Genomic DNA, 12,045 nt, shown 5'->3' with positions numbered 1-12,045 from the left:
AAAGTCTTATTCCCTGATAATCTTCCCCTCTGCCAATGCTGTCAAGTATAATTTGCATTTGCATTCATTTTAATATAAATGGCCTCTTTGGATGTTCTGCTCTGGGTTTGATGTCATTGATGCTAAACGTCATTGATTTACGTGCAACACAGGATGTCTGAATACTTGTTTTTACTGCATATTACCCCACAAGGGGTATGCAGACACCCTTCAACTTTTTACATAATTTGGCTCAAGAGTCAAACCATAATTCACAAAACTGCCAGAATAGAGGATCTCAATGTGTGGCATGTCCATCTTTTAAACTTGTCAGCACTGCACATAATTGTAATGTTTCAATTTAATCTTGTTTACAGTACTGTTTGTACAAACTGTGCTGTAATGTTGTCTTTCCACTATTTATAATGTGATTAGGGATTCATTAAGGACAGGTTACTTGAAGTCAATGAATGAAGATCAAACCCTGCTGTATCTCTTAATCCAATTACAGATCAATAAAGTCACTATATACAAAGTGATGACATTGTTTCTTGTTAGTTGAACTGATAAACAATAACTCAATGCTTTTTATTTCTTAAGCATATTTGAAAATAAAATGTGAAAATCATAATGACAAAAATCAATAGATAAAACAAATCCTAATTTTCTGGGAATGTTAAAGGGTTAGTTCATGGGTTAGCAAAAATTAAAGTTCTGTCATCATTTACTCACTGACATGTGATTCCAAACCTGTATAACTTTATATTTTCTGTGGAACACGAGAAATTCTGAAGAAAGTTGATAATGCTTTCTTTATTTTTCTTTCTTATTTTGAAAGAAATATTGGTTTTTGGAATGACATGAGGGTGAGTAAATGACAACATCATTTTCAATTTTCGGTGAACTATTCCTCTAAATCTAGCAGACGCAGACCGAAATATACTGTTCTTCGAAACATCTGATTGCACATATTATGTTTCTGATTGAACTTGCTCAGCAAGTTACTACAAAATTCCTGTCTCTTTTGGAGAATAAGCACCTGACATGGTTGTACTGCTTTCTTTCTATAAAATGAAAACTAGAATAAAGTGAAAACTCTTTTATTGCATTGAGAAATAATTTCAACAAAGGCACTGGAGCTCTTGGTATATACATTCCAGCATATCTGTTATAAAGTCTTGGGGTTATTAGGTTCACATTTGCATTATTATAAAATAGAATAGAAACAGAAATTCCTTAATCATCCGCCCATCATTATTATGTGGATTCTGTGAAAAGGTCAGGCGGCTGATCTGTCAGTGCTATTTTGTTCTTCATTGCTTAAGGAAGGAAACCCTGAAAGCTTGTGCTGAATAGAGAAATGAGTAAGGCACTTTTTGAGTTAAAGGAAAAGAGTGGAAAGTTTAAAGGGAATTCTGGCATTTCACAAGCTTTACGGTAAATGCAAGATATATTCCTGAAAGACCTTTCTGTGGAGTTTATTTTTAAAACTGATTTTGTGATATTTGTTTGTTAACCTCCAGATCTCTAGACCGTCTGTGAAATATAAAACCTTTTTTGTTTGCTTCACAAACATACAGTTCTTAATCCTTTTTACTGTCTCCAAAAATGAATAAAAATCACCTTGAGAACAGTTTTACTCACCCTCATGCCATCCCAGATGTGTATTAGCACTGCAATGGTACATGTATCCGCACTGAACCGAACAGATACAGGGCCATCGGTACGGTACACACAGTCACACGAATGATTATTAAATCAACATATAACGAACAACACAAATCATTTAGAACTAAAATAGAAAAAGATTGCAGAGCAACACGGGACTGCATGGAACCAAAACTTAACAACAGAGTGCCACACGGTACACTAGAAACTGCGGATCAATTAAATCCATGTGAAGTTTATACTAGCTAGCTCACAATTTTTCCCAACTGTGATGGAACTAAACAAAATTTAAATATGTCGGACTTAAATAAGCCAGAGATTGAATACCCACTGTCATCTCTAAAAAAATTTTGTTTGGGAGCATTATGGTTACGTAGTAAACTACAGTACAGTGCATCCGGAAAGTATTCACAGCGCTTCACTTTTTCCACATTTTGTTATGTTACAGCCTTATTCCAAAATGGATTAAATTCATTATTTTCCTCAAAATTCTACAAACAATACCCCATAATGACAACGTGAAAGAAGTTTGTTGGAAATCTTTGCAAATTTATTACAAATAAAAAATGAAAGAAAAAAAAAATCACACGTACATAAGTATTCACAGCCTTTGCCATGACACTCAAAATTGAGCTCCTGTGCATCCTGTTTCCACTGATCATCCTTGAGATGTTTCTACAACTTGATTGGAGTCCACCTGTGGTAAATTCAGTTGATTGGACATGATTTGGAAAGGCACACACCTGTCTATATAAGGTCCCACAGTTAACAGTGCATGTCAGAGCACAAACCAAGCCATGAAGTCCAAGGAATTGTCTGTAGACCTCCGAGACAGGATTGTATCGAGGCACAGATCTGGGGAAGGGTACAGAAAAATTTCTGCAGCATTGAAGGTCCCAATGAGCACAGTGGCCTCCATCATCTGTAAATGGAAGAAGTTTGGAACCACCAGGACTCTTCCTAGAGCTGGCCGCCTGGCCAAACTGAGCGATCGGGGGAGAAGGGCCTTAGTCGGAGAGGTGACCAAGAACCCAATGGTCAATCTGACAGAGCTCCAGCGTTTCTCTGTGGGGAGAGGAGAACCTTCCAGAAGAACAATCATCTCTGCAGCACTCCACCAATCAGGCCTGTATGGTAGAGTGGCCAGACGGAAGCCACTCCTCAGTAAAAAGCACATGACAGCCCACCTGGTGTTTGCCAAAAGGCACCTGAAGGACTCTGACCATGAGAAACAAAATTCTCTGGTCTAATGAAACAAAGATTGAACACTTTGGCCTGAATGGCAAGCGTCATGTCTGGAGGAAACCAGGCACCGCTCATCACCTGGCCAAGACCATCCCTACACTGAAGCATGGTGGTGGCAGCATCATGCTGTGGGGATGTTTTTCAGTAGCAGGAACTGGGAGACTAGTCAGGATCGAGGGAAAGATGAATGTAGCAATGTACAGAGACATCCTTGATGAAAACCTGCTCCAGAGCGCTCTGGACCTCAGACTGGGGTGAAGGTTCATCTTCCAACAGGACAACGACCCTAAGCACACAGCCAAGATAACAAAGGAGTGGCTCCGGGACAACTCTGTGAATGTCCTTGAGTGGCCCAGCCAGAGCCCAGACTTGAACCCGATTGAACATCTCTGGAGAGATCTGAAAATGGCTGTGCACCGACGCTCCCCATCCAACCTGATGGAGCTTGAGAGGTCCTGCAAAGAAGAATGGGAGAAACTGCCCAAAAATAGGTGTGCCAAGCTTGTAGCATCATACTCAAAAAGACTTGAGGCTGTAATTGGTGCCAAAGGTGCTTCAACAAAGTATTGAGCAAAGGCTGTGAAAACTTATGTACGTGTGTGTGTGTGTGTGTGTGTGGTGTGTTTTTTTTTTTTTTTTTTTTTTTTTTTTATAAATACATTTGCAAAGATTTCAAACAAACTTCTTTCACGTTGTCATTATGGGGTATTGTTTGTAGAATTGAGGAAAATAATGAATTTAATCCATTTTGGAATAAGGCTATAACATAAAATGTGGAAAAAGTGAAGCGCTGTGAATACTTTCCGGATTCACTGTAATACTGGGCAATGAGCAGTGAACAGGACGAAGGCTGTATGTCAGCTCTGTTTCACCAAAGTCGGGTATGTATCCATGTGTCATAAATCATCCACATGTGTCTCTTGAGCTTATGGGAGCAAAGCATAAACAGCCTGGCAAGTTAGTCTTGCCTTGGCATTCAAGCAGCCTCTCGCTGCAAGCTCAGACAGAGCTAAAGCGATAATGAACAACATAGGAGTATTTATTGGTGCAGAAATGCGACTATACTCAGTCGTCAAGAACACAGGATTTAAGCATCTGCTTAACTTGCTTCAGCCCCGTTAAAGTTCTTACAAGAAATCATTTTGGCATTTCTGTATTTCCCGCTCTATATAAACAAGCACACGCTGTAATTGTCCAGCAGGGGGCATTGTCGATGCTAACAGATCTCCTCTGATAATGTGGATATTCTGATTTTTGAAAATTAAGTGATAAGTACAAGTGGTGAGCTGAAAGGCAAAAGACAGAAATCTGCACTGCTAATGTCTTAATTTTGTAACAATTAGTATAATTTTTTACTTTTATTATTTATGTTTTAACACAATGTGCAATGTAATTTCATTGAAGAAATAGTGCAGTCATGTATAAATGAGCCCTCACAATAAGAATTGTTGCCCATCAACCACTGTGTATTCAAAATAAATAATTTTAAGAAAGATTCTTTGTTTTCCCTGCTGTACCGAAATCGCACCGAACCGTGAATTTTGTGTACCGTTGCAGCCCTAATGTGCATGATTTTCTTTCTTCTGCAAAACAAAAACAAATATTTTTTTAAAGAAAATTTGAGCTCTGTTGGTCCTTAAAATGCAATTGAATGGTGTCCAGAACTTTAGAGGCCCAAAAGGCAGCGTAAAATTTATCCATACGACTCCAGTAGTTAATGTCTTCTAAAGCGATATGATAGGTGTGGGTGAGAAACAGATCAATATTTAAGTCCATTTTTAACTATAAAGGCAGTTTTACATGGGACGTGGTGGGCGGCATGCTTTGCTTGCGATCTTGCCGCCTCTCATGCGTACAGGTTTTTTCCATTGTCACGAGAAGCGGTGCGAGTCAAGTGCAATGCCACCCACTGCTTCAGCTCAGATACTGCATCTATGAGGCGATTACCGTGAATATTGTATTAGGTTTTAAGTGATAGCACTTAAATTAAATGCCAGTTATTTTTTCATAAAATGTTTTATAAGTATAAATATTGTAATAAGCAATTTTTTTATATTAATGTAAAATTATAATATCAAGGATGAATAATGTAATTTTAAATATTGATGGTGTCTTGCTTGAGGCAACATTTAGATAAATATCCGAATTAAACACTCTGGACACTTTTGTCCATTCCGAGTGCAAATGTGAGATTATGGGGTGTAATTTAACTTCTCCGGTTAGACTGATAGAAAGGATTTTCAGTGGCATAATAGGGGCAAGAACTTCCTGTTCAATACAAAACCAGGGAGGGCTATGCAGTTTACTGAAATGTAATCTGGGACGTTTACCATTCCAAATGAAGGACTTCGCTATGCTATCAAATTGCTTGAAATAAGAGAAGGGGACATCTACAGGGAGAGACTTTAGCAGGTAGATGAATTTTGGAATACAATTCATTTTAATAACAGTAACCTTCCCAATCATCGATAAATGTATTGAAGCCCACCTGCCCACATCGCTCGAAAGACTTTTTATTAAAGGGTCAAAATTAAGTAACTAAATCACTCAAATTTGCTGGGAATAAAATACCCAAATACTTAATGCCCTGTTTGGGCCACTGGAAGGCATCCGGCTGGAAAGCCGTTACTGGGCAGTACGCTGTCAGAGCCAAAGCTTTGGGTTTAGACCAATTGACTCTGTATCCTGAGAACTTAGAAAAAGAATTAATAATTCTGTGGAGGCAAGGCATAGATCTAGTAGGTTCAGAGACAAATAATAAAATATAATCTGCATAAAGCAGAAGCTTATGCTCCATACCTCCCGCCACCACCCCTGGAAAATCATCCTCTTTCTTATTGCGGCTGATATTGGTTTCCGGGCAAGACAGAACAATAATGGGGAAAGAGGGCAGCCCTGCCGGGTGACCCTATCCGGAGTAAAATAATCTGAAATTAATCAATTTGTTTGTACCGGCGCTACTGGGTGTCTATAAAGTAACTTAATCCATCCAATAAACATACTCCCAAACCCATACATTTCCAAAATCTTAAAAAGATAATCCCATTCTACCATATCAAACGCCATATTATTATAATATTTTCGGCGTCAAGTGAGATGGCAGCAACCAGTCTGATCATTCATCACTGACCACATAATATTGATGAGACGCCTTATGTTATCAGATGAGCTGCGGCCCCGAATAAACCCCACCTGATCTATATGTATAATAGATGTCATAATATTACATAATCAATTAGCCAACATTTTTGACAATATTTGAACGTCTAGCTTGATCAGGGAAATTGGATGGTAACTCTTACACTCACTTGGATCTTTGTCCTTTTTAAGTATTGATCTTTTTCTCAACCACACCTGTTATATCACTTCTGAAAACACTGGAGTCTTATGGATAACTTTTATGCTGCCTTTATGTGATTGTTGGTGTTCTGGTCACCATTCACTTGCATTGTGAGGGCCAACAGAGCTGAAATATTCATCTAAAAATCTTCATTTGTGTTCTGCAGAAGAAAGAAAGTCATACACATCTGGGATGGCATGAGGGTATGTAAATGATAAGAGCATTTTTTATTTATTTGGGTGAACTATCCCTTTAATGCAGGGTTTCAAACTGGGGTGAAAGGATAAAGAAGGTTTTGCTAAATGCATTTTTAGGGCAAAGTTAACTTGTGAATTTTGTTAATTTTAATGCACTTTAAGCTAATTTGACATGATGACTGTTTCATTCTTTTTCAAAAGACTGGTTGGAAATCATGTGATCAAGTTTTTTATTCTATGAAATATGCAGTCAATTGAATACAAAGTGTCCGTGTTTACATTTGCGTCTCCCGTGAATGTTGAGAGGGGAGAATAGCGTGGTGGATGCCGTGCCTGTGCCCAGGTAAGCCTGTGCTTTAATGCTGCCCTGATCACAGTGCATAAATATGAGTGTAGAGTGTTCATGTTTACTGGCTGCACAACATCCGGGATGCGGATGCACATCATTACATGGCGACGGGCAGACGGGAATAGATAGGTGTTGGTTACGCTGAAGCCGTCTTCCCGAACCACCTGAGTTTATTTACACACTCTGAATGCAACTCAAACAAAAATAACACTTTTCAGCGTCAAATATAAAACTGCTGCTTTTCAGCCATACAGTGAAGCTTCCATAATACGCACACTGTGCTCAGGTTCAGCTCTCCCCCTTTTGGAGGACTGGGCCATCTTTTATCTCCCCCGACTTTCACTGTGAACATAGAAATGGTAATTAGCCACAGTTCATCTCAGGTGGATGTCCTTACCGCTTTCTCTCTCAACCACGCCCTCACCTCCACAACCACTCATTGGAAAAAGTAGCTAGTTACAAGAAAAGCTAAACTATTGTGAAAATAGCTGAGCTACTGCCACGCTACTGAAAATGTAGTGAAGTTAGTAGCATCTTTACTTTTAGTTAACTACATGTACTCCCCACCACTTTATTAGATTACAGAAGTCAAATTGGTTGTTTGCAGCTTTTCACATTGAATTCTTGACTCAGGTCTATTTGTTTACATCTTTGATAAGAGTTAGATAACACCTGTACATAATCTGTACATTTTAATCTCAATGTTTGGTTTCATACAGAAGAACTGTTTTGAATACTGTTGTGTTTAATTATGCAAATTCAACATTTACATTTCCTTGTTGCACAAACCTTTGTTTTGGAACGAGGTGTTGTTTAATTAGGTGTATTTTAATAGAGTTACAGTAAATTAAAATCATCCATTGTAATGCTCACAAACTCACAACCAGCAATTTATCCACCAACACCCACTGTTACAGTAGTAGTGCTCTGTATCTATAGCAACACGATCTCTAATGACTGCCTCACCTCCCACGGTGGTCTCACGGCAACTGTCACTTAGCAACTGTCCCTACCTCCCTCACTCCTGTCTGTGTGTGTGTGTGTGTGTGTGTGTGTGTGTGTGTGAGTGGGCGGGAGGTGTAGGAGGAATAGGGAAAGGAAGAAGTAATGTAGAAAAGATTGAGGTTGGCTTCCAAGACAATTTATGAGCAGATGTTTTATCACCATGCTCAGAATAAAACAGCATTTCAAGTTTGTCTTTGAGTTTTACGAACAGTGAAACGTCTCAGTGCTGTTTTACTAAAGGCAGAGGCTAGCAAGAGATGCTATTTGCACTATGTGTAAATAGCAACAAAAAGCATCTAAGTGCAAAAAGTGTTAGATGCTATTTGCACCCCTAATCTAATACTAAAATATACGTGGTTAGTAAATGTTATGATTAAATTATAATACTTTATAAGTTATAATTAAATACTAATATATAGGGGCAATACTGCAGTATGTTTATTGTGTTTATTTATTTTCCATAGACACCCTGACCCTACCCCTAAACCTATCCCTTACCCTACTACAGTAACCATATTATCACCATGGTATTTTGTAGAAAAATCATAGTAACCACAAACATTGGTACTATACTAACACCATATTACTGTAGTAACACCATGGTTAATTGCATCAAAACTATGGCTTCTGCCATAAAAAAATAAATAAAAAAAATATGGTTACTATAAGATTTCTTTAGTAAAACCATGTTTAATTTGACCCAAATCAAACCTTTCTCTGAAATTCACTGTGACCAAATCACTGTGAGGAATTCAACATTTACATTAATTTTATTTATTATTATAAGTAGTATTAATGGGAATATTGAGAGTGGAGACAGGAAACAGAAAGGGGAAAAGTAGGACATTAGGAATCTCAAATCAGGACAATACATAGAAATATTTAAAATATTTGAGAAATATCATTTTTGAGAACGTAATACTGCTATATAGCACTTATAAGTCAGGCTATGAACCCATACTATTGTAAAGAGGCATCTCTGCTAGACTAACAAAATCATGTGGGAATGACTCAGAAAGACCACAACATAAAATAACATACACACTCCATTAAGCTAAACTTAGAAACCAGTCCATTTACCTATGAAAAGTATAATACTGTCTATGTTTGAACAGTGACAGACAGCAGACAGCGTCTTTGCATAGCTGCTCCTGCATCTCAAATATATGAGAATACTTTAACATGAACAAAAACACTGAAACTAAAATTTGCTTTCAGATAGCTAGCCAGGCTATTAGCCATCTGTCAGTTACAAACGGACCCCGGACTCTAGTTAAATTGTGTCACGCTGTTAGATCTTCCGCTGTTGTCGCAGTTATGAGAAACAGCCTGTATACCAACACATGCATAAACAAGAACAATGAACAAAGACAAAAGACTGCTCTGCTCTCAGATAGAGTTCCAATTTGTCAACGAATAACACAAAGTTTTGGCCTAATGATTTTTTCTGAGATAATTGGAAATATGAAATCATTCAGATCCCAATAAAGTACCCATAGGGCAATTGTATTGCTCAGAGGTTTCTCTCATAGTGAGTGGTGGTGGCGTAGTGGGCTAAAGCACATAACTTGTAATCAGAAGGTTGCTGGTTCAATCCCCACAACCATCACCATTGTGTCCTTGAGCAAGGCACTTAACTCCAGGTTGCTCCAGGGGGATTGTCCCTATAATAAGTGCACTTTAAGTCACTTTGGATAAAAGCATCTGCAAAATGCATAAATGTAAATGTAGCTCAAGAGACCTAATACATGGCTTTAATAGGGCTCAATGGGCTATATGTTCATTTATAGAGACGGCGCATTTCTGATGAAATTTTAGGGGAAGCCATACAGTACGTCCCGTGTTGCCTAGAAGAAACAATTTTTTTTTAAGAGATCTCATTTGTGATCTTTCTGTCCTATCGGTATAACTGCCACAGTGCTTTTCAAAAAGAACAGGCTGTATCTTCCTTCCTCCCCTTGAATCTTTTGTCAGCTCCATACAAATACAGGAAACCACCCATATTAGGGGTGGAAAATACTGAGCAGAACAACAGAGGGGGGCAAACAGCAAAAAAATTGACATTTCCATATGTAATCAACACAAACATCTGAATCAAATATAGCAAGGTCTTCTAGACTCATCTAATATGAAGAAGACCACATGTGAAAGCATTCAAGGGATCTGACTGGGCCAGAAACACTGCCTTCAGTTACTGTACATATCCGGTCACTCTTTCCAAGCCACAGACTTTGGCGAATTACACCAGTGTAGTTTGTGAAATGTAAATAGAGAGAGAAGGAGAGAGAATGGGAGGAGGGAGGGGTGAAGTACTGCCATGTGACTATGTGTTGGTGACCTCCTGACAGTCGGTCATAACTGCTAAACGACTCCAAAGCCACAAAGTTAAACACTTGGTGAATTCCAGGAGTTTTCAGCAACCGTTTGCCAAATTTGGAGTTTAAGGAAGTGAAACCTCCTCTTATTCTCAGAATGGATGTGCACATGTGTGGGTTTATGTGCGTATTGAGGTGTGTTCAGTAAATGTGGTAAGTGTACAGTTAAAGTTTCCAGGTTTTATTGATAGGACTCACATCTGCTGTTCTGTGTTATAAGCCTGTTTGGCTGCCAGTTTCTGTTTTCCCACTTAAAATAGAGGCTGACAGGGGGTATTGTGCTATTTGTACAGACTAGTCCTTTCTGCACAGGTGTGAAATGGTTACCTGTTGTTACATGTTGTAAACAGCAAAGTAGAGATTGCATGCATGCATTGTGGTGTCTTTGTGTGGGCTTGAAAGATTTAGAAATAATTTACCCAAAATGACAACAGTTCTGCAAGATATCTAAATTGCAGTGCGTTAGCATTGGATGAGATTATCTTGTCTCCAATAACCTACTCTGACTTAGTCATACAGAACAGGAAGTTGCCTACAGTGATTCACATTTACCCACACACTGTCCTGTCAGAAAGCTGTGTCAGGATTATGTGTGCAGATCACATGCTGTTGTGTTTCCCGTGGCAAACCTAAGGGTCAACACCTCTGCCCTGGGCTGACTGACCCATGTTCCTGTTAGATGTTATTATGTGAATTCTTGTTTAGGTGTATTTAAGTGGGCAAGCATAATTATTAATGCACATATTTAGGGTTAGCAATTTGAACAAACCCCTAGCCGTAAGTAATAAACTTGGCATGTAACTTGTCTTGCACATTTCTGCTATGGACATGAATGCCTCTAAAGAAATCCCATAGATTTACATTGATGGGGGACCTGAGGCATATCTAGGGGCCAGAATATCATAGAGACCAGGCGGTAGGCTTTTATGAAAAGGTCAGTAAGCAACAACCCAGAACATCCTAGCAATGCCCTAGCAACCGCATAGCAACACCCACTCAAAGCATCTTAGCACCCACATAGCAACAATCACCACTCATGTTTTCTTCAGAAAGTGTACAAAATGCATTGATAGTGGTTGGATGTTTGATGTGGATGTGATTGTTGCTGTGTGTGTGTGTGTGTGTGTGTGTGTGTGTGTGTGTGTGTGTGTGTGTGTGTGTGTGTGTGTGTTCTTATGAGAAGTGTAAAAATATTTTCGGTTCATTATGAAACTGTGGCGGGACAAATTAGAATGTGGCGGGCCACAGTCTAGGTAATAAATGAGAAACACTGGTGTGTGTGCCAGTGTGTGTGCATCAATCAAACCTTTGATCTGCAGGTACCCTGGAGAATAAGTGAGTCACTAATGGTAGAAGTTGTGAGGAACAGGAGATGCATGTCAATGGTAGAAAGAACCCCAACTGGCTGAATTTGATGCCATACATGTGCCATTTACATGCCAAAATCTTTCACATAACAGATACAAAAGGCAAACTAAGCATTTTAAGCTAAACACAGAACTAATTTTTACATAAAATTCACCACTGCATTTCAAGTGCTGTGTTTCAAGTCTCATTAAAGTTGCAGATAGAACGTAATGTGTACATATTTTTATATCTTAAACTATGATCTTTGACGCAGGAACCAGAGCTCTTACTGAGGTTTCTACAGTACATGACTAGTAATTTACCTACTATATAAATTAAAGTATTTAAAGTGTAACTGGAATGGTTCTAATTTTCCAGGAGGCTTTACTTTTGATTGTGTGATAATTCTGGGAAAGCCTGGGGCTTGTTTGGGACATTTGCCCTGTTAAAAACCTTCCTGAAAGTCAATATGCTAAGTCAGTGGAAAATGAACAGTGCCATGAATTCCTGAATTGCTTTTGATTTTTATCTTATCCTCTC

At 38.6% G+C, this 12,045-nt stretch overlaps 1 protein-coding gene across 6 annotated transcripts in view; it reads left to right on the top strand.

The window, feature by feature from the left end:
- The window catches only part of LOC127424522 (IQ motif and SEC7 domain-containing protein 2-like), a 117,932-nt gene that overhangs the window by 90,789 nt on the left and 15,098 nt on the right, over positions 1 to 12,045 (top strand). The gene's annotated exons all lie outside the window — the stretch shown is intronic.

This window comes from Myxocyprinus asiaticus, chromosome 33 (assembly GCF_019703515.2).
Source record: "Myxocyprinus asiaticus isolate MX2 ecotype Aquarium Trade chromosome 33, UBuf_Myxa_2, whole genome shotgun sequence".
Lineage (NCBI taxonomy): Eukaryota > Metazoa > Chordata > Actinopteri > Cypriniformes > Catostomidae > Myxocyprinus > Myxocyprinus asiaticus.
This window is presented reverse-complemented; position numbering and strand designations above follow the sequence as displayed.